The sequence below is a fragment of the Pteropus medius genome, unplaced genomic scaffold (assembly GCF_902729225.1).
Source record: "Pteropus medius unplaced genomic scaffold, Ma_sr-lr_union100, whole genome shotgun sequence".
NCBI lineage: Eukaryota > Metazoa > Chordata > Mammalia > Chiroptera > Pteropodidae > Pteropus > Pteropus medius.
The window spans coordinates 438,552-459,648 of NW_024342475.1; the positions used below are offsets into that span (position 1 = coordinate 438,552).

The window sequence follows — 21,097 nt, forward strand, 5'->3', positions numbered from 1 at the left end:
TACAGCAGATTCCTGGGGCCAGGGTTCTGGGAATGCTGTGGTTGTGAAACATGTAACTGGCTTCTCAGTGCTTCCACGGGGTAACCTCTCAGCAGGAAACCCTTCTCTTAGGACCTCATCAGGTCGTCCCAGCAGCCTGCCTTGGGGTCGCATCTCATCTCAAGACCAAGTCTAAGTCTTCTTGCTAGAATCTTCCATTCTTTCATTCTAAGACTCAGAATCTGGCTTCCCTCTTTTAACTGCTGGAGACCTCAAGTAGCTGTCAGGGGAAAGAGCGGGGTTACCAGCGGAGCCTAGAGCCCTAAGTTCCACCGACAACCCACGCTCAACCGAAAGCCACGTAAAGAAGCACAATCAACAGCAGTTACTGACACAAACGCACACATCGTCCCAGGGACGCACCTACAGACACACACTTGGTCTCTTCTAGGCACAAATCTCTGCTGCTCGCGCAGACCCATGCCTGAGACCCGGGCCCAACACGATTCTCACCCCCACCGCAGGTTCCGGTCCGGCTCGGGCCAGGGACGGTGGAAGCCTCTGCTGATGAATACCTTTGGACACGACCTACTCTCCACATAGGGACCACAGCTGCTCGGACACCGGAAAAGGACCCAGAGGTCGAAGTTGGTAAGGGTCCGGTGGCTTCTGGGAAACGCAGTCCAGCCGGGACAGTCACTGCAGCGGGGAGCGGGCGGTGCCGCGGGGCCTGTGCTCGGAGTGCGCAGGCGCAGAGCGCGGCCCGGTGCCGAGGAGGATGCTCCGACCTAGGGCAGAGGATGAGTTCGGAAGGTCGGGCGTCGGTGAGGCGGCGAGTGCAATCCGAGTCCCGGCTGTAGAGGGCAGAGCAGGGGCACGCGGACTCGGAGCGTTACACCTGCGTGCGGGAACATGAGGTGGCGGGCCCCTGGGTGCGAGCTCTGTGAGGTCGGGGACCTTTCTCCGCCCAAGGGTGCGCCTTGGAGTAGGGCCTGGAGCGGAGCAAGCTGGTGAGTATGCATTTATTTTAAAGGAAGAATGGCTGGGCATGTGTAGGTGTGTATGTGTTTTCATTTTTGAGACATTCTAGGACCCGTTGTGTGTCAGTAACCACAAATGAGGTTGTGTTTCTGTTTGCGGTTCGTTTCGGGGTGTGTCCCATTGGGTGGGAAAGTGGTTTGTATTCCAGATTTTGAGATTATATAAAATTTGCTAATCCCTCGTCTTTCCCACCCCTCCATCCCCACCTCTCCATCCCCACCCCGAAATTCTTCATGCCCAATAACTTGCTTTTCTCTCCATTAAAACCCGACTCTGGCTGAGTGTGTTGCCCAAGACACATCTCAGGAGGAGGGACTCATCCATTAGGCACTTACACAAAGTCCCTAAGGCCCACAGTACTCCTAGGTACTCACACAAAATTCTTTTAAATAAATCAGAATTTAAATGAATATTTAGGTCAAAGAAAATGTTTAAGTTAAGGAAAGGCACTATATTAACTTACTATTAATTACTATACCGTCACAATTATAAAATATAATTTTTATTTTAATCTTTGTGGAAGAAGGGGTCCACCAAGTCATAATGTGGCCCCGAATCTTAATCAAATCAAATCAGATTTCAATCCATTCTTAATCCTGTCCCAGCTCCCCACTGGGACTGTGAAAACAGAATGACCTTAGGTGAAACAATGTGTAAACTCTGACAGTCTCTCATTTTAGCCCCCACTCCATGGCCCCAATATGGATTGGGACATTTCCGTCCCTTGCTGGATGAGCACCTTGAGAATGAAGTTTGAACATTTGTTTTAGTCTCCTAATAAAATTTTCTTTCCCAGACTCCTTGGGAATAGGCAATAAAAAGTAAAAGTTTGAGTGCTTTTGTGACTATTTGTGGAATTGTATAACATAATGCTCTTTTTGAGGATGGGATTATAACTTTCGTTATGAGGTTGTGTGTTTTTATCTGTGATATAGAATTTATGTGGTGTTTTGAAAGATATGCTTTTTTATGTGTGCATTCTTTGGAGACTGAATATGAATCACTGTGAACAGGATTGTTGAGTGAGAAACTATATGACTCTGATCTGGATATGTATTGATTTTGATTATTAAATATAGAACCCTGTGACACTATAACTGTATATATTTGTAATTGACCATAAGCCTTCTCAACAATGAAATAAAGAGAGGAATGTTGTATCTTTTTAAAGCAATAACTTTACTTCAAGATTTAGGTGAAAGAGGATTTTCTATTTACCTAGAAAATCATTTGGATATTTTTTATTCAGATTTTTTTTCCTCAGAAAAATAAAACATCAACATACCTTTGCAAATAAGAAGGAATTTAGAGCCACATGCTTTGTATGCAAAGATTTCAGCTTTCGTGTCCATCTTCAACACCCAGAGGTAAGCTTCCATTCTCTTGAGCAATTTTTAGTGGATAAGTTTGGAAAGCCCTGGAAGAAAAACATAATTTACACTTGGAGAGGCAGTTTGGCTTTGAGCAAAGAACTAGGACTATGGAATCTTCCTGAATTTTAGGTCAAGCATCATTACTTCTATTTTCTAAAGAGAAAATCATGACTTAAAGAAGACAACATGTTTAAGACCATTTAGTTTGTCCATCAGAGAACTACTTGTCATACTTCAAACTATAGATAATTAATTGTTATATGATTCCAATGAAATGCAAAATTAGAGTACTATTTCCTGTGTAAGGCCTTACTGCTGTTAAAATGTCAACTTTGAATGACAGTGGTTGTCGGTGATAATACAGTAGTTTTATCTTTGGGATTCCCATTCTTCACATTGACTTTTACAATTACAGTTTGATTTTTTAAATAAAATAAATACTTCAGTATGCATCTCCTCCTAATAAGGATATATGTAAATTCCTAATGGAATTTCTGGAACACAGGTTATATACATTATTAAGACTCCACAGAAGAACTTTGCAAGAACAGATGAATAATATAAGCAGAGAGATGGAAACCATGAGTCCAAAGAAAATGCTAGACACCCACCCCATGTTTATAATAGCATCATGCACAATAACCAAAAAGTGAAAGCAACCCAAATGTCCATTGATGGGTGAATAGAGAAACAAAATGTGGCATATACATACAATGGACCATTATTCAGCCTTAGTAGGGAAGAAAGTTCTGACACATGCTATAACATGGATGAACCTAGAAGACATTATGCTATGTGAAATAAGCCAATCACAAAAAGTTAAATACTGTATGACTCCACTTAGAGGAGGTACGTAGAGCAGTCAAATTTATGGAGACAGAAAGTAGAATGGTGGTTGCTAGGGCCTGTGGGAAGGAGGAATGGGAAGTAATTATTTGATGGGTATAGTTTTAGTTTTGTCAGAAGAAAAACGTTCTGGAGATGAATGGTGGTGATGGTTGCATAATAGGGTGAATGTACTTAATACCACCAAACTGTACACTTAAACTGGTTAAATGGTAAATTTTATATTATATATATTTTACCAAAATTTTGAGAGGGAAAAAAACTAAGCTGCTAGAAATCTAAAACACTATGATAGAAATGAAGAATGCCAGGGATGGAATCCCCAGTAGACTGGATATGGTCAAGGAATAAATCAATGAGCTTGAAGATATGTCACTAGTAACTTTCTAAACTAAAATGCAAAGAAAAAAATGAAAAAAAGAAAAATGGAACAGAATATTTAAAAACTTGGGGATAAATACAAAAGGTGTGACATAAGTGTAAAGGGAATACAGAGAGAAGAAAGAGAAAGAAGCAAAAATATCAAATTAATAATGGTTGAGAATTTTCCACAATTAATAACAGACACCAAACCGAGTCCAGAAAAGTTGGGATCAATACAAAAACTACACTGAAGTGTATCATATTAAAACTTCAGAAAACCAAAGACAAAGAAAATCTTGGAAAGAAGCCAGAGGTTGGAGGATGGCAACTAACCTGTAAAGACTCAAGGATGAAAATTAAATCAGACTTCAGAAAACATGCAAGCAGGAATAAGATGTAGTGAAATATTTAAAGTGTTAGGTGAAAACCCACCAACATAGAATCCTATATCCAGTGAAATTAATCCTTCAAAAGTGAAGAAGAAATAAAGATTGCTCAACCTGCAGGAAATGTTCAAAGAAGTTCTTCATGGAGAAATAATATAGGTCAAAAATTCAGATCTATATGAAGAAAAGATGACTAGAGAAGGAATAAATGAAGACAAAAATCTTATATTTTTCTTATTATTGTTTAATAATAACAGCAGTATAATTATAGCATATGAATAAGTGAAACAAATGATTGCAGCCAGGTATTGGATGGAGTCTTGCACAAGGTGTGGCTTACGTTGGGCTTACAGGGTTTACAAATCCACTTGGTGGTCGTTTTTCTGGTCCCAAATCTACAATCAAACTACTTGGAAGATATCATGAACCCAGCATTGAATATTTGGCTATTATAGTGGAGAAAGCCAAGTGGAAACCTTTGAAACTTCTACCTACCCCAGAAAATATAGTACATTTGAAACAATATAATTTTCCAGGTGTTATGTCAGAAGTTACTTTCACTCTTAAAAGACTAAAAAAGTAAATAAATAAAAGCAGGGGCTGTGTTCACCACCATATCTCCATTCACCAGCCCAGCCTCTGGAAAAAAATAAAATGAATTTCGAAAATGACAGTGGCCTACTCCAAACTCAATCAAGGTACAGTCCCAAATACAGTCACCCTACCAGATATGGGATCTTTCTAGAACTGATTAACATGTTTTCTGGTACATAGAATGCCACCATTGATTTGAAGAAAGTGTACTATTCCATTCCCATCTGGAAAGAAAGGACCACAAATAGTTTACATTCACATGGAATGAACAACTATATATATTACAGTTTTGTTCCAGGCCTAGGTTAATTCTCCTGCCTTCTGTCATAATATAGTCTAAACAAATAGGAACAATCTTGCTATCCTGAAAAGTATCACATTAACCCATTAAGGTGATGATATGATGCTAATTAGAACAGAAAAGTAAGAAATACTTAGCAATTTGGAGGCCTGGATAAGACCTATGTGCTCTACCGGGTGGCAGTGACTCAATAGTCTGCTATTTCAAGTAAAATATTTAGTGATCCAGTAATAAGAGACATGCTGATATATCCCGTGCAAAATAGAGGACAAATTATTACATATTGCAACTCTCGCCTGGAAATAAGCCAATGCCTTTGAGACTTCTTTGTGTTTTGGAAGCTGCATACTCCACACCTAGGAACACTGCTAGAAAAAATAAGATGGCATTAGTGAGTTCTTACTTTTCAATAATTAGTCATATATCAGATGAATAAAAAAGATTGCCAGATTTGAGTGAGGCCCAAATAGGAGAGTACTCTGCAGCAGTTTTAGGATGGGTACAAGCATAACTGCCTCTTAGGACATAAGACAGCAGTGGTGAGAAAAGAAGCCATGTGGAGTTTATGGCAAACCCTATTAAGAGAATCCTAACCCAGGCCCTAGTGTTCCAGAAAAGCCACCTGCAGCAGAGAGTTATATACCTTTTGATAAATAGCTTCTGACATGCTGATGGGACCTGGTAGAGACACAGTGCCTGACCATGGGACATCAAATGACCATGTGATCATAACAGTCCATCACGAACTGGGTTCTCTCAGACCCACTAAGTCACAACAACCCATTGTAAGATAAATGTGATGCATTTGGATAAAAGTCAACATCAACAGTGATAAGTCAGATTGATTGCACATCCTTGATATGATGGGATAAAGATAAAGAGGCAGTTTACCTTTGTGATAGGCTGAAAGAAAAAAACTGCCAAGCAAGAATGTTCTATCTGGCAATGTTAGCCTTCAGAAATGACGGGGATATAAAGACTTTCCCAGACAGATAAAAACTGAGGGACCTCATCACCCTTAGTCCTGCCTTACAAAATGCTGAAAGTTCTTCAAGTGAAATGAAACAATGCTAATTAGTAAATTGAATACATGTGAAAATATACAACACTGTGGCTAAGTTAAACATACAGTCAAATTCAGAATTCACCAATATTGTAGTATGGCAGTTTGTTAACCACTTAACTATAGTATAAAGGTTAAAGGAAAGAATAACCAGGACAAAATCAAATGGCATTAGTAAGTTCTTATCTTTCAATAATTACTCTAAATGTAAAAAGATTGAATTCTCCAATCAAAAGACATGAAGAGGCTGGATGGATGAAAAAAGAGCAAACAACATGCTGCCTAGAAGAGATAAACTTCAGCTTTAGGGACACACGGAAGATCAAAGTGAAAAGATGGAAAAAGATTCCATGGTAGTAAAAACTAAAAGGGAGCAAGGGTAGCTATAATTATATTAGACAAAATAGACCTTAAGCCAAAATGGTAAGAAAAGACAATGTCATTATATAATGAAGAAGGGATCAATTCATCATAAATACCCAACATCAGAGCACCTAAATATATTAAGCAAATACTAAAAAATCTGAGGGAAGAAATGGATAGCCTAACAATAAGAGTAGGTGACTTCAGTACCCCACTTTCAAAAATGGATAGACCATCCAGACAAAAATCAACAAGAAAATGTTTGACTTAAACCATACTTTTGGTTAAATGAACCTAACAGATATATATAGAACATTCCACCTAACAGTAGCAGAATATTCTTCTCAAGTGCACACAGAACATTCTTGAAGATGGTCATATGATAGGCCACAAAACAAATCTTAGCAAATTTAAGAAGCGAAATTATATCAAGTAACTCTTCTGACCATATGGTATAAAACTAGAAATCAGTAACAGGAGGAAAGCTGGAAAATCTATAAATATGTGAAAATTAACAAACTCTTGGACAACCAATGAATCAGAGAAGAAATCAAAAGGGAAACCAAAAACAAAGTCATGAAAATGGAAACAGAACATACCAAACCTGTGGGATGCTGCAACAGCAGTTCTAAGATGGAAATTTATAGTAATAAGTGCCTATATTAAGAAAATAAAAGAGGGGGACTGGTCAAGATGGTGTAGAAAGTAGATGTTGTGCATGCCTCTTCTTGCGACCACACCAAAACTATAACAAAACTACAGAGCAGCCATCACTAGGAGTCGCCTGAGGTCTGGCTGAACAGAAGCTTTACAACTAGGGACAGACATAAAAGGTCACCTCAGACCGATAGGAGAGGCAGAGATGAAAAATGACCCAGTTCCACAATTATGTGTGGCAATCAAAAATCAGGAAGGTTATCTTGGCTGCAGAGGCCCTTCCTCCACCTGAGGAGCAAGGGGTCCTGGCCCCACACTAGGGACCCCAGCCTAAGGTTTCGGTGCCGGGTGGGAAAAGAAGTCCCCACAACCTCTGGCTGTGAAAACCAGCAGAGATTGCAGCTGAGTGAGACGGAGGGTGGCAGGAGTCGCAGATGTTCCTCTTAAAGAGCCTGTACCCAGACTTACTTACAGACTCATTGGTGCTGAGCTCCAGTGCTGGGGCAGCTGCTTAAGGAACACCGAGGACATACTGGGAGACACTGAATTGTTGAGCTTCAAGACAAGGGCTGGAGGGAAAGCTTTCTCCCAGACAGAAGTGCTAGCAGTTTCCATTGTTCCTTTGTTGAGCTCTCCCCTCTCCCAGCGTGCAGATGCAGGTAGTCTCCATACCTGAGTCTCCCATCAACCTGGATAACAGAGGTTGCTCTACCCAGATGATTCCCTGAGACTTTGCCTCTCCCAACTTGTGGGCCCACTCAAGCCACTTCCAGTGGCTTATTCAATACAAATGGCTTGTCTGGACTCATGCTACAGACTTTTCTGAAATCTCTCAAAGGCTCACAAAACTCAAAGATGCAGCGTTTGTCCTCGATGTTCCTTATACCTCTTGCTGAGCAGCCCCGAGCCCAGCACTAGCAGCAGCTAGCTTTGGTTCCTGGCTTGGCCTTTCCAGGCACCAACTATAAACCCATTATAGGTGGCAGCTATCTGCAGATTGCTTGATGACTTTTATTAGGTGGCCCTGGAGGTGCACAGGCTACCGCTGAACTTGGCCTGTGGCTGGACCCCTCCCAGGAGGCCCTTGGGCCAGAGCACCACCTAGGGCTGCACCTGAGGAGGACACACCCAAAGGGCAGATGGGCAGCCATGATTCACTGCTAAAGTGATTCCTGCTCCATAGGGACAGCCATTCAGTGGCCAAGCCTCACAACCTATCAGCCCAAGGGTCAATCCCTCCCATCGGCATGCAAACAGCAACCAAGCCTCAGCCGTAACAACCCACACTAGGGACACACATTGAGCACCTCACTCAGGCAACCAGGGAAGACTGTGCCACTGGGCTCTACAGGACACCTACTACATAAAGTTACTCTACTAAGATTGGAAGACTTAGCAGCCTTACCTAACACATAGAAACAGATGCAGGGAGACTGCCAAAATGGGGAGACAAATGTCCAACATGGAAGAACAGAACAAAGCTTCAGAAAAAGAACTCAACAAAATGGAGACAAGCAATCTACCAGATACAGAGTTCAAAACACTGGTTATAAGGATGCTCTATGAACTTAGGGGAAGAGTAGATGAACTCAGTGAGAACTTTAACAAAGAGATAGAAAACATAAAAATAGAGATGGAAAACATAAAAGAGAACCAGTCAGAAATGAAGACTACAATATGTGAGATGAAGAGTACATTAGAGGGACTCAACAGAGTGGATGAAGTAGAGGATCAAATTAGTGATTTAGAGGATGACGTAGCGGAGGACACCCAACCAGAACAGCAACAAGAAAAAAGAACCCCCCCAAAAGAAGCTAGTTTAAGGACCCTCTGGGACAACAATAAGTGTAACAACATTTGGGATACCAGAAGAAGAGAGAAAGCAAGAAATTGAAAACCTATTTGAAGAAATAATGATGGAAAACTTCCCTAACCTAGTGAAGGAAATAGACAAACAACCCCAGGAAGCTCAGCGTTCCAAACAAGATGAACCCCAAGAGGCCCATGCCAAGACACATCATAATTAAAAGGCCAAAGGTTAAATACAATGAGAAAATCTTAAAAGCAGTTCGTTACCTACAAGAGTGTTCCCATAAGATTGTCAGCTGATTTCTTAACAAAAATTTTACAGGCCAGAAAGTATTCAAAGTGATGAAAAGCAAGGATCTGCAACCAACATCACTCCATCCAGCAAAGTTATCATTTAGTATCAAAGTTGAGATAAAGAGCTTCCCAGACAAGAAAAAGTTGAAGGAGTTCATTGCCACCAAGCCAGTATTATAGGAAATGCCGGAGGAACTTCTTTAAGAAGAAGAAAAAAATTTGTATCAAAAATATGAATAAAGAATGGCAATGACTACATACAAGTACTTCAAATGAAAAAGGAATTAGATGCACCGATCAAAATATAGGGTGGCAGAATGGATAGAAAACAAAACCCTTACATAGGCTCCCTATGAGAAACTCACTTCAGATTAAAAGACAGACACAGATGGAAAGTAAAGGGATGGAAAAAGATATTTCATGATGGTCCTATTGTGCTGAGTCGAGTAAGTCAGATAGAGAAAGACAAATGCCATATGATATCACATACATAAGGAATCTAAAGAACAAAATAAACAAATGAAAAAAAAAACAGAAACAAACATAGATACAGAGAATTTTTTGTGGGTTACCAGATAGGAGGAGGATTGGGCGGTCGGTGAAAAAGGGGGAAAGGACTAAGAAATACAAATCAGTAGTTACAAATAGTCATGTGAATAAAAAGTATAGCATAGGGAATATGGTCAAATGGGTACTAGATTTATTGGGGTGATCTCTTCATGAGTCATATAGATGTCTAATCACTATGTCGTACACATGAAACCTAATATATACCAACATAATTCAAAAATTAAAAATGTCATTAAAAAAAGAAAAGATTCAAATAAACCACTCCATTTTATACCAGAAGGAACTAGAAAAAGAAATACAAACTAAATCCAAATTTAGCAAAAGGAAGGAAAAAACAAATATTAGGCAAAAATAGAGACCAGAAAAATAATAGAAAAAGTCAATGAAAATAAAAGCTGGTTTCTTGAAAAGATAAACAAAATTGACAAATTTTTCACTAGACTAAGAAAAAAAGGACTGAAATAAATCAGAAATGAAATAAACATTGCAACTAATATCACAGAAATACATAGACTCATAAGGGACTAATATGAACAATTATGTACAAACAAATTTGATATCTAGAAGAAAAGGATTAATTCTTAGAAATATAAAATCTACCAATACTGAATCCAGAGAAATAGAAAATCTGAACAAATCGATAATAATAAGGACATTGAATTAAGAATAAGAAATCTCTTAACATAGGAAGGCTCAGGACTGTATGGTTTCAGTAGTGAATTCTACCAAACATTTAAAGAAGAATTAACACCAGCTCTTCTCAACTCTTCCAAAAATTAAAAAGGAAGGATCACTCCCAAACTTATTTTGTAAGGCCAGCATTACCCCGATACCAAAGCCAGACAAGAACATTACAAGAAAATAAAAACTACAGGCCAATATCCCTGATGAATGTAGATGCAGAAATTCTCAACCAAATATCAGCAAACTGAATTCCACAACACATTAAAAGGATCATACGCTATGACCAAGTGGAATTTATCCCTGGAATTCAAGGATGGATCTACACATACAAATCAGTAAATGTGATACAACACATTAATAAAATGAAAGATAAATCATATGGTCGTCTCAATAGGTGATCAAAAAGCATTTGACAAAATACAACATATCATGAACATTCTTTCATGATAGAAACTCTCAACAAAACAAGATAGATGGGATGTACCTCAACATAGTAAATGCCATATACATTAAACCTGCAAATAACATTATACTCAATGGTGAAAGGTTGAAAGTTTTTCCTCTAAGATCAGGAACAAAATAAGGTTGCCTACTCTCACCACTCCTAATTTAACATAGTACTGGGAGTTCTAGCAGAGCAATCAGACAATATAAAGAAATGAAAAGCATTCAAATCATAGAGGAAGAAGTAAAATTGTCTTTGTTTGCAGATGATATGGTCTTACATATAGAAAAATCCTCCACCAAAAAAACTGTTAGAAGTAATCAATGAATTCTCTAAAGTTGTACAGCAAAACCAACATACAGAAATCAGTTGCTTTTCTATATACTAACAAATATCTAAAGATGAAGTAAAGCAATCCCATGAACAATAGCATCAAAAACCAGAAAATAGGAATAAATTTAGACAAGAAGACGTAAGACCTGTATACTGCAAACTGTCAGAGTTTGATTCAAAAAATTGAAGAATACACAAATAAATGGAAGTATATCCCATGTACATGGATCAGAAGAATTAATATTGTTAAAATATTCCTAAGACCTAAAGCTATATATAGATTCTTTCCTGTCAAAATTCCAATGGCATGTTTCGTAGAAATAGCAAAATTTGTATGGAACCACAAATGACCCCTATTAGCTAATGCAATGAGGAGAAAGAAGAACAAAGCTAGAGGTAGCACACTTCCTAATTTCATGCTACAAAGCTATGATAATTAAAACAGTATGATTCTGACATAAAATTAGACACATAGGCCAATGGGACAGAATCGAGAGCCCAGAAACAGACCTCTGAACATACAGTCAACCAATATTTGACAAGGGGGCCAGGAACACTCAATAGGGAAAGAATAGTTTCTTCAACAAATGGTGTTGGGAAAACTGGATAACTACCTGCAGAAAAATGAAATTGGACCTCTGTTTACACCACTCACAAAAATTAACTCAAATTGGATTAAAGACTTAAACATAAGATCTGATACTGTATAACTCCTAGACAAAAACATAGGGAGCAAACTTCTTGACGTAGGATGGGGCACTGATTTTTTCGACACGACACCAAAAGTCAACAAGTAGGAGTCTACATCAAACTAAAAAGCTTCTGCACATCAAAAAACAAGTATGTATATATACATGTATGTATGTATGTATGTATGTATGTATGTATGTATGTATATGTATATATATGTATTATATATATGGAAAGGTCCAACCTGTAGAACGGGAGAAGATATTTTCAAAACATATACCAGATAAGGAGTTAATATTTAAAATATGTAAAGAACTCATACAGCTCAATAACAAAAAAAGAATCTGATTTTAAAAATGGACAGAGGAACTAAGTAGACATTTTTCCAAGGAAGCCATCTAAGTTGCCAACAGGTAGAAGAAAAGATGCTCAGCATCACTAATCATTGGGGAAATGCAAATCAAAACCTCATACCTGTTAGAATGCTGTCATCAAGAAAACGAGATAACAAGTGTTGTTGAAGAAGTGGAGATAAGTAAACCCTTGTGTACTGTGAGAATGTAAATCGATTCATTCACTATGGAAAACAGTATAGAGGCTCCTCAAAAAATTAAAAATAAAACTACCATATGATAAAGCAGTTCTACTTCTGGGTATATATCTAAAGGAAATGCAAGTAGGAGTTTAAAAAGATATATGCGCTCCCATGTTTACTGCAGCATTATTCACAGTAGCCAAGATATGGAAACAACCTACGTGTCAGTGGATGAATGAATAATTTGTGGCATATATACAATGGAATATCATTCAGCCATGAGAAAGGAGGAAATACTGCTATTTGTAACAACATGGATGGACCTTGAGGACATTATGCTAAATGAGCTTAGAGAAAGACGAATACCATATGATATCACTTACGTGTAGAATCTAAAAAGGCAAACTCATGAAAACAGTAGAATGGTGGTTACCAGAGGCAGGGGGTTTGGGGAATAGGGGGTATGTTGTTTAAGAGTAGAAATTTGGAACTAGTAGATCAGTCCCAGGAGCTAATGCAAAGCATAGCGATTGTAGTCAACAATTCTGTATTAAAACGTCAAAATTGCTAAGATACTAGATCTTAATACAAAAAAAAAATAATGAAAATTAGGCAAGGGGATGGAAGTTTTAGAGAAGGTGGTAATTACATGTAATATATCAATGTATCCAGTCAACGTGTTGTACACCTTAAACTTACAAACCTGTCAAATTTAAGGTGTACAACGTGTTGTACACCTTAAACTTACAAACTTGTCAATTATATTTCAATAAAAAGAGCAAGGATTATGTGATGTGATTCTTTAATTTAAGCTCGAAATATTTTTTTCAAGCTATTATATAGGGTGGATCCTAGTCTTTACTATTTCTCCAATTCTCTGCAAATGTAAGAAAACTAAAGCGAAAGAAAAGCGCAGTTTTGCTGCTTCTGTTTCACATCCTGCTTGATGATTACATCTCCTTTTTATGGGTTCTTGAACACAAGTGAATCCCGGCGCGTGTAATAAAGGCTTATTCAGTGCAATTTAGCCCACCCCTTTTATGATTTCTCTTTTTGGCTCACGCGTGGCACTCCTTTATAATTATTTCCGTTCATTCTTCAGACTTCCAACTTTTGTCACATGTAAAAGGAAACAGTGAGAAAAAGAAAAACGCAAACCGATTCTACAAGCACCCGCTCGTTTATTTGTACCCCGCCTGCTAATTCAAAAGGCAAGTTGCAGGCTGGCGGGAAGCTAAGCCCTGCAGAGGATTCTGGGACGTGTAGTCCCGAAGCTTCCTGCGATTGGATCACTTCCGATCCGGAAAAGCGCGAATGCGTTCCTTGCTTCGTCGGAGAAATAGACTATAATCTAGTCTTCTGCACGTATGGAAGGAATCATTTCGGCTACCGGAGGGGTTGGAGCGGGCACTTTTGCCTCAGGAGGGCGGGGCAGCGACTCTCGTTCCTCTCGGGGATGCTGGGAAATGTAGTCCACGAGCTCCGCGAAGTCAAAGATTTGCTACGCGAGGTTGAGCCCGCGGCCTTCGTTTCTCGCTTTGGGAGGTGAGTGACCCTCGGGACCCCCTGGCCTCTTGCTACTTTTTTGGCTGGGTCGTGGGATTAGTGGGGCCGGCCCTCGGTCACGGGGAAGCAAATGCGCAGCCAGCGGCAGAACGGGATTGAGGGGCGGGGAAGGCCAGCACTGGCCCGAGCCTCTGTGTTTGGGGGCGTTTCGCGAGTCCCCGGGTGAAGGCAGACAGGGATCCGGCAGGGTTGAAGGTCTCCCGGGCTCTCCGCTGCCAACCCGCCTTCCCCCACCCGTTCCACACACACTGTCACTTTCTAACCATATAGTGTTGGGTGAGAACTTTAATTGTGTACCTCGATTTCCTTTTCTGTAAAAGGGAATAGTACGAGTACCTGCCTTAAACGTTTTAAGAATTAATGGTATAGTACAAGTGAAATGTTTACAACAGTTCAGATGTGTGGCAAGATGTTAAGCGGTTAATATTAATGTAATCAGAAAAGTATCCCTTCCTCCGGAAGCCCGTCGAATTGTCACTGTCTCGTTCTGATCCGTGCAGAAAAGGAGGCTGTGGCAGGACTACTGCTGAACGTTTGAAAGAAAGGCTGCGTCACAGAAATCCGCTGTGGTTTTTCCAGGGCCGGACAGGATCGTAGTATCTCCCAGCCTTCTTTTTTTCCCTTGCCCTGACTTCTGAAAGGGGCTGTGGAAAGCCGGGGTGTGGCCTAGGGCGCCAGCCAGCAGAAACTCACCGCGACAGGACTTAGCATTCTTTTTTGTTTGTTACAGAGTTGTTCGATCATCGTTAACTAATTGTGAACATATACAGGCACGAGTGATAGTCACAACAGTTAAGCCTCGAGTGCCAAGTGTCATTCTAAGGGCTTTATAAAAATTAACATACTTAACTTTCACAGGGCCCTTATGAAGTGAATGCTGTTATTACCTTTATTTTACAGATGAAATGGTGACAGAGCATAAGTTACTTACTCTACCTCACACTGCTAGTAAGACAGGGGCATTTGCGTCTAGGGCTGTGTGCTTTATATCTTTGGATATTCTCGATCCCTCAGTCTAAAATCCCAAAATTGGAATTAGGAAACAAGATAGAAAAACAGTCTACAGAAATATTCAACCATAGGAAACTGGCTGCAGAAGAGTCATTTGGGATTAAATTGTGGAGGTAGGTTGGAATTTTATTGTAGAGGATTTTGAAAGTAGGGTTAGTGAGTTCAGACTTCTTTATTAAATTTTGAAACTTCATAAAAGTTATAGTCCACATTTTACTTATAGAAGAAATGCACACTCGTTGTAGTGAATCTAGAAAATATAGAAATACACAAAGAACATTAAGAATGACCCATCGTATTAAGATATAGTCAGTTATTAACATTTTAATGCATTTCTGTTAAGCAATTTTAAAATGTGTGTTTATATTTTTTGACATTGTTATCACACATAGTTACCCCCTAAACTCTTTCCTATGGAAATTTCCAAATATACCCAAAGTGTAGTATAATTAATTCCTGTGTAGCAATCACCCTGCTTCATCCTTGCTAACCCTGTTTCTTTTTATCCTCCCCAAGCACATTTTTCTCCTTGAATATTTTAAAGCAAACCCTGATGTTGAGTCTGTAAGACTTGAAAAATTAATTATCATAACTCGTTTATATGTGAAGACCAAGGGAGAGGAGATTGTATTCGTTTGCTAGAGCTGCCATAACAAAATACCAAAGACCAAGTGGCTTAAATAACAGAAATTTATTTTCTGACAGTTCTGGAATTGAAATTCCAAGATCAAGGTGTCGGCAGGTTTGGTTTCTTCTGAGGCCTCTCCTTGGTTTACTCATGGCTGCCTTTTTACTGTGTTCTCACGCGGTCTTTCCTTTATGTGCTTATGTGCCCCCGTTGTCCCTCTGTGTATCCAAATTTCCTCTTATAAGTACACATTAGGGTGGTTTAGCGCCCACTCATTTTAACTGAGTCACCTCTTTAAATGCCCCATCTCCAAATGCAATTACATCTGAGATTCAGGGGGTTAGGGCTTCAACGTACAAATTTTGGGGGGCATTCAACCTATAGCAGGTAGTAACAGCAACGCTAAGATTTCCTCTTTTGGCGACTGGGAGAGTGTTACTTGACTTGAAACAGAAAGAGTTGCAGTCAGGGAAACAAAATGAATACTTTTCTCCTTTGGCGTTGCTCTTGCCACTGGCGTGTAACTCTCAGTTTCTTCTCTCTCTCCTCAATTAGGCTCCAGGGACCTCTGTTTCATGGACCCGATCGTATTCTCAGAGTACCCAGCACGAGGTCGGCAAGAAAAGTTACTCAGTGAGTTAGTGTGATTCATGTGGCTGGCCAAAGGGTGCTACAGCCTGGGATTAGAGGAGAGAAGAGAAAGATAATTCATATCCATATTCCTTGTCTTTTATTTTACTTTTGGTGGGCTGTAGAATCCACCAGCTTTTTCATAATATTCAAAAATTGCTGTACAATTAGGCATAATATTTTCATGATCTAAAACAAATTTCTGTAGAAATAAATCAGTGTTAATGGTTAATTTTTTGTTTATTGCTTGGGGATCATAATGGGGACGATGAGAGTAGTTTACATGTCGGGCACCTTGCGACTCAGAGTTTCCAATACTTTACATGTACTAACTCATTTATTTTTCATAACAATGCTATTTTTTGGTCCTATTTTAAAAATGAAGAAACAGGCACAGACAATTGAATAAATGACCTGGTGGCAAGGGACAGGGCCAGGATCAAACCTCACCTCTAGCGCTCTGTGACTGAATAACTGTGGGCAAGTTACTGAACTTCTCTGTGCCTTCATTTTCAAACCTGTCAAATAGGGATAATATCAGTACCGACTTTCTGAAATTTTTGTTTAGATTAAAAGAGAGATGATATGTAAAGAGCTTGAAATAATGAATTCTCTGCGTATTACAGACTAGAGTTGTCCTTTATTACAGGTGAGTATGCAACATAAGAAATGCAAGGTACCAAAAACAAAAAGAAAGAAAAAAAAAAAGAAATGCAAGTTACTGAAAGAGCAGAAAAATAATTTAAGGTATTCTTTTCTCCCCACCTTCTGTTTTTGGTACTTCAATTCTGTCATACAGTTGAACAAAAAGCATAGTTTCTATAACAACCATTGTTTAAACCTAAAATTGATTTGCTGTCTTTTGAGCCTAGAGCGTCCCTGGGGGACAATTATATGGTCTCTACTGCTTTAAAAAGGTCCAAGTCTGCACTATCTCATATAGTAACCGTTAGCCACATGTGACTCTTGAGCACTTGAAATGTGGCTAGTGCTAATTGAGATGGACCATAAGTGTAAGACACATAACAGATTTCAAAGACTGAGTATGAAAAATGAATGTAAAATATCTCAATATTTATATCGATTACAAGTTGAAGTGGTAATATTTTAGGTATATTGGGTTAAAGAAGATACGTTGTTAAAATTAAGCTCACTTACTCCTTTCACATTTTTTACTGTGTCTATTAGAAACATTTAAATTACATGTGTAGCTTGCATTATATTGCTATTGGACAGCACTGGTCTAGATGGAAGCCCCCCTTTTCACGCTGAAGATTTGCCCCAAGGGCATTTATAAGTCACCCTTGCCTCTCGGACCTCCGAGGGCATTTTACAACGGCGAGAAGCAAGGAGTTGGTTATCCCGAGGCCTGAGTGCCAGGCCTAGCCCTGCCCTTGGCTTCCTGGGTGTCCTCACGGAGTTCAGGTAACTCCTTGCGAGGCAGAGTAGAGTAATGTAGTGGTCCTCAAACCTTGGTTATATCAGAATCACCTGGGGAACTCGGCAGACCTTTTACTCTTTCAATGAGTGTGGGCTTTATTAGCTTTCTGGGTGATTCTGATTCTGTTCTGGTCCTCTCCTGTCCGCCCTGTTTAGGAAGGAGGAATTACTTTCCTAAATAGTGGGATGGCTGAACACATGACACCCGACACTGGACAGATCGGACTGGAAGCAGTTGGTTAGTCACATACTCAGAGCCTATGGGAGGAGGACACTTACATGCCATGCAGGGCCATACAGGGTGTGCACTTGGGAATAGAATGAACAGCAGAGATTATGTTAGCTGGTTTTCGTAGTGACAAGAGGGTAGGGTGACCCTTGGTTCCTGCAAGAGGATGTGATTGGCCTGTTTGAATAATTTTACAGGCTGGCAGGGGCAGAAACCTGTTGGGTTAAGGACAGAGTGGGTTGCAGCTGGTCCAGCTGATAGGGTGAATTGTGTCAGGTCTTAATATAGAAAGGTGACTGAGCGATAATGTGGACAGATTAATGTCACCGAGAAAGAAGATTTTTAGTACTTACAGTTAGTTCGCCCAGGCACAGCCTGCCACAAGGTCACATGAAGCCTGCCGCACGCAGGGGTCGAGAAGGAGAGAGAGACGAAGTGGGACTGTGCCTGTATGAGTACATGATAGGAGGTAACTAGATGAAGGCATCCCATGTTGGGCGCTGAGTGAAAACAGGCGAATTGGGGGCAGCAGTGGGGGGATTATAATATGACTCTCAGGTGCCCTCGAAAGCTTACTCGGAAGTAGTAAGTAACTTTGATCGATAATCTGGCCCTGTGATTCAGCAGACTTATGGAGAGGTCAGGAAAAACAGATGTCACATGGCCAATACAGAAACTAAAAACATTGCGGAACTAGCTTGGGGAGAGCCTTTCCCCCAGGTCGGGACTGGATCTGGAGAGAGCAGAACTCGTGGCTGGGCCTTTGGGGCCCTGTGAGGCTCGAAGATGTCAAGGCAACACTTGGGATTTCAGGCTTTGCGGTACAGATGCACATCAGTTTACTAGTCGGTAGGAGGCACGGGCCCTGGTATCAGGTTGCCTGGGTTCGTTGCCCGCTGCAGGGTCCTGACTGGAGCATGAAATCGTGCTCCGGGGTGGTGGGAGGGGATGCAGAAATGCAGATGTCAGGCCACCCATCTCCACGGATTCTGGTTCAATTAGTTGTGGGTAAGGTCTGAGCTTTTTAAAAGCTCCCCTTTTAGTCTAATAAAGCTCTGGGTGAAAAATCCTAACTCTTCTGTTGGCCGCTGACGAATCATGAACCAAGTTACTTAGCTCCTCTGTGCCTCAATTTCCTGATCTGTAAAATGGGGATAATTATTATCTCAGTCTCTAGAACTGTCATGAAGATCAAATGACATACTACACATAAAGCATTCATGTAAATGGGGCCTTGGTAGGTAGTCAGTTGCTATAAATGTCAGCTACTGTAATTATTGGGAATATTTCGTGAACAGCCTGGGTTTCCTTGTGGATAAAATTAGGTACTTAGAGTTGATCTTGGTACTCCCTCTGATCCTGGCAAACCTTGATTCTAATCTTGTTTATTAGGATCAGAGAGAAAGAGAACCTTGCAAGTTGTGCTTCTTTATTTTTTTTGCCCTTGGGCAATAGAGCAGTCTGTTGGGGCTGGTAGAAAAGTTGGTGGTGAAAGCTCAAGTCCTTAGTCTGTCTGAAAATATCTAGACTGTATTTGATTGACGCTACTCAAATTGTGATCCAGGGACCAACACTATCAACATCATCTGGGATGTTGTTAGAATGTAGATTCTTAGTCCCCATCCTTGATCTTCTGATTTAGAATCTCTGGGGATGAAACATAGGCAGCTGTAGCTTCACAGAGTCCCCACGTGATTCACATTACAATTTAAGAAGCATCAGGTGAGAGAAAAGACTCGTGGCTTTTTTTTTTAAAACACCTACAGCACTTGGTATTCCTATGTGGTCTCCATACAAGTACTAACCAGGCCCAACTCTGCTTAGCTTCCGAGATCAGACAAAATCGGGCACGTTCAGGGTGGCATGGCTGTAATCTTGTGGCTTTTTAACAAAAAATATTTTCTTTTTCCCTCCAGCTATAGTACGTGTCCTTGAGAGATCAGATATTTGCATGGCCGTTTTTCCCATGGTTCAGGTCTCTGCTGAAATGCAAGAAAAGCCTTACATGACAAATACTTATTCTGTGTCAGCCCCTCCTTTCACCTCTTCTTATCCCTTTACCCTGCTTTATTGTTCTTCAAAGCATTTTTCACTATATTATTAGTTTGTTATTATCCTTGTACCCCATTATAATACAGCTCCATGAGACCAAAGTCTTTGCCTGCTTTGTTCACTGCATTTTTCATGTCTAGGATCGTTGACTGGCACAGAATAGGCTCTTGATAATTATACGTTGAATGAACGAGTCAGGCGATAAATAATGAGGCCTGGTCTGTATGACATATCTGTCAACCGTTCCTTACAGTAGTCATTCTGAAATCTTTGTTGAGTTCCTATCAGGTGCTTGTAGCAGCATACTAGAAGTTGAGGATACAGAACAGGAAACAACTACCTGTGGGGTAGATATGATTAATATAAATAGGGAAAATAGCTAGTGGGTGTTAGAAACTGATGCGTGCTAAACAGAAAAGAATTAAGCAGGTATGGGGGAATAAGATGTGTGGGGATGTGATTAGGAAAGCGAAATTCTCTATAAGGTGGCCTGGGAGGAACTGTCTGAAGAGGTGACGTTTGAATAAAGAAGGAAGTGATTCTTGAAGTGGCCCTCCTAACAGTCTGTCTGGCCCCAGCCTCTTTCCCCTCCGATCTCCTGTCTGCTGGGAGAGTAATCTGTTTCCAACACAAAAGGAATCTTCCTCCTTTCCCTCCGTCAAATCCTTTGCTGCTCCCCTGCCGACCAGTGGATAAAATTGGGACTTCTGCGTCATGGTCGTTTGAATCCTGCCTTCCTGCCCAGCTTTTTTTGCCTCTCGTTTGTCCTCACTTATGCTGTAACGTTACTTTTCTTGCAGTTTTTCAGTGATTCTGCTCCTTTTTGGCTAATAGAACCCAGTCATCCTCCAGGAGTCGGATCAAGCCACGTGTTTGTAGAACCCCCTCCGATCAAGTGTGGGCCTTGAGGCCCAGAGATGAAAGGAGGGGCTGTCACAGAATAAGTGTTTGTCATGTAAGAGTGCCCTGGTCACCACTCGGCCACTTAGCATGCGTAGCGTAAGTGCCAGCTTCGTAATCTCTAGGCCATGAGCAAGCTGAGACTCGATAATTGTGTTTCTTTTAATAAGGTTTCCAAAAGTGTTCATTGAATTAATAAACTCATTTATTTAATGAAGAATTAATAAGTAAGCCTGTCTAATGCTAATTGTCCAGGCAATGAAATAGTTCTCAATATTTTGATGGACACATTCTGTGGATTTCGCAATAGGATTC

The 21,097-nt window shown here is 40.2% G+C and overlaps 2 protein-coding genes and 1 pseudogene across 5 annotated transcripts in view; 1 reads left to right on the plus strand and 2 right to left on the minus strand.

The window, feature by feature from the left end:
* The window catches only part of ZNF404 (zinc finger protein 404), a 30,504-nt gene extending 29,873 nt beyond the window's left edge, over nucleotides 1-631 (minus strand). For 3 of the 4 annotated variants that reach the window (XM_039866135.1, XM_039866131.1, XM_039866134.1), the window contains exon 1: nucleotides 493-631. The gene's annotated coding sequence lies outside the window, so the exon portion shown is untranslated. The remainder of the gene's footprint in view (nucleotides 1-492) is intronic. The other variant, XM_039866133.1, reaches the window with a different exon arrangement.
* Nucleotides 632-850: 219 nt separating this feature from the next.
* ZNF45 (zinc finger protein 45) overlaps nucleotides 851-21,097 on the plus strand; it is a 32,590-nt gene continuing 12,343 nt past the window's right edge. Inside the window, 5 exon segments of the mRNA XM_039866123.1 lie at nucleotides 851-989; nucleotides 2,270-2,387; nucleotides 13,429-13,871; nucleotides 16,087-16,164; nucleotides 16,811-16,908. The gene's annotated coding sequence lies outside the window, so the exon portion shown is untranslated.
* On the minus strand, nucleotides 19,588-19,705 carry LOC120605367 (uncharacterized; annotated as a pseudogene).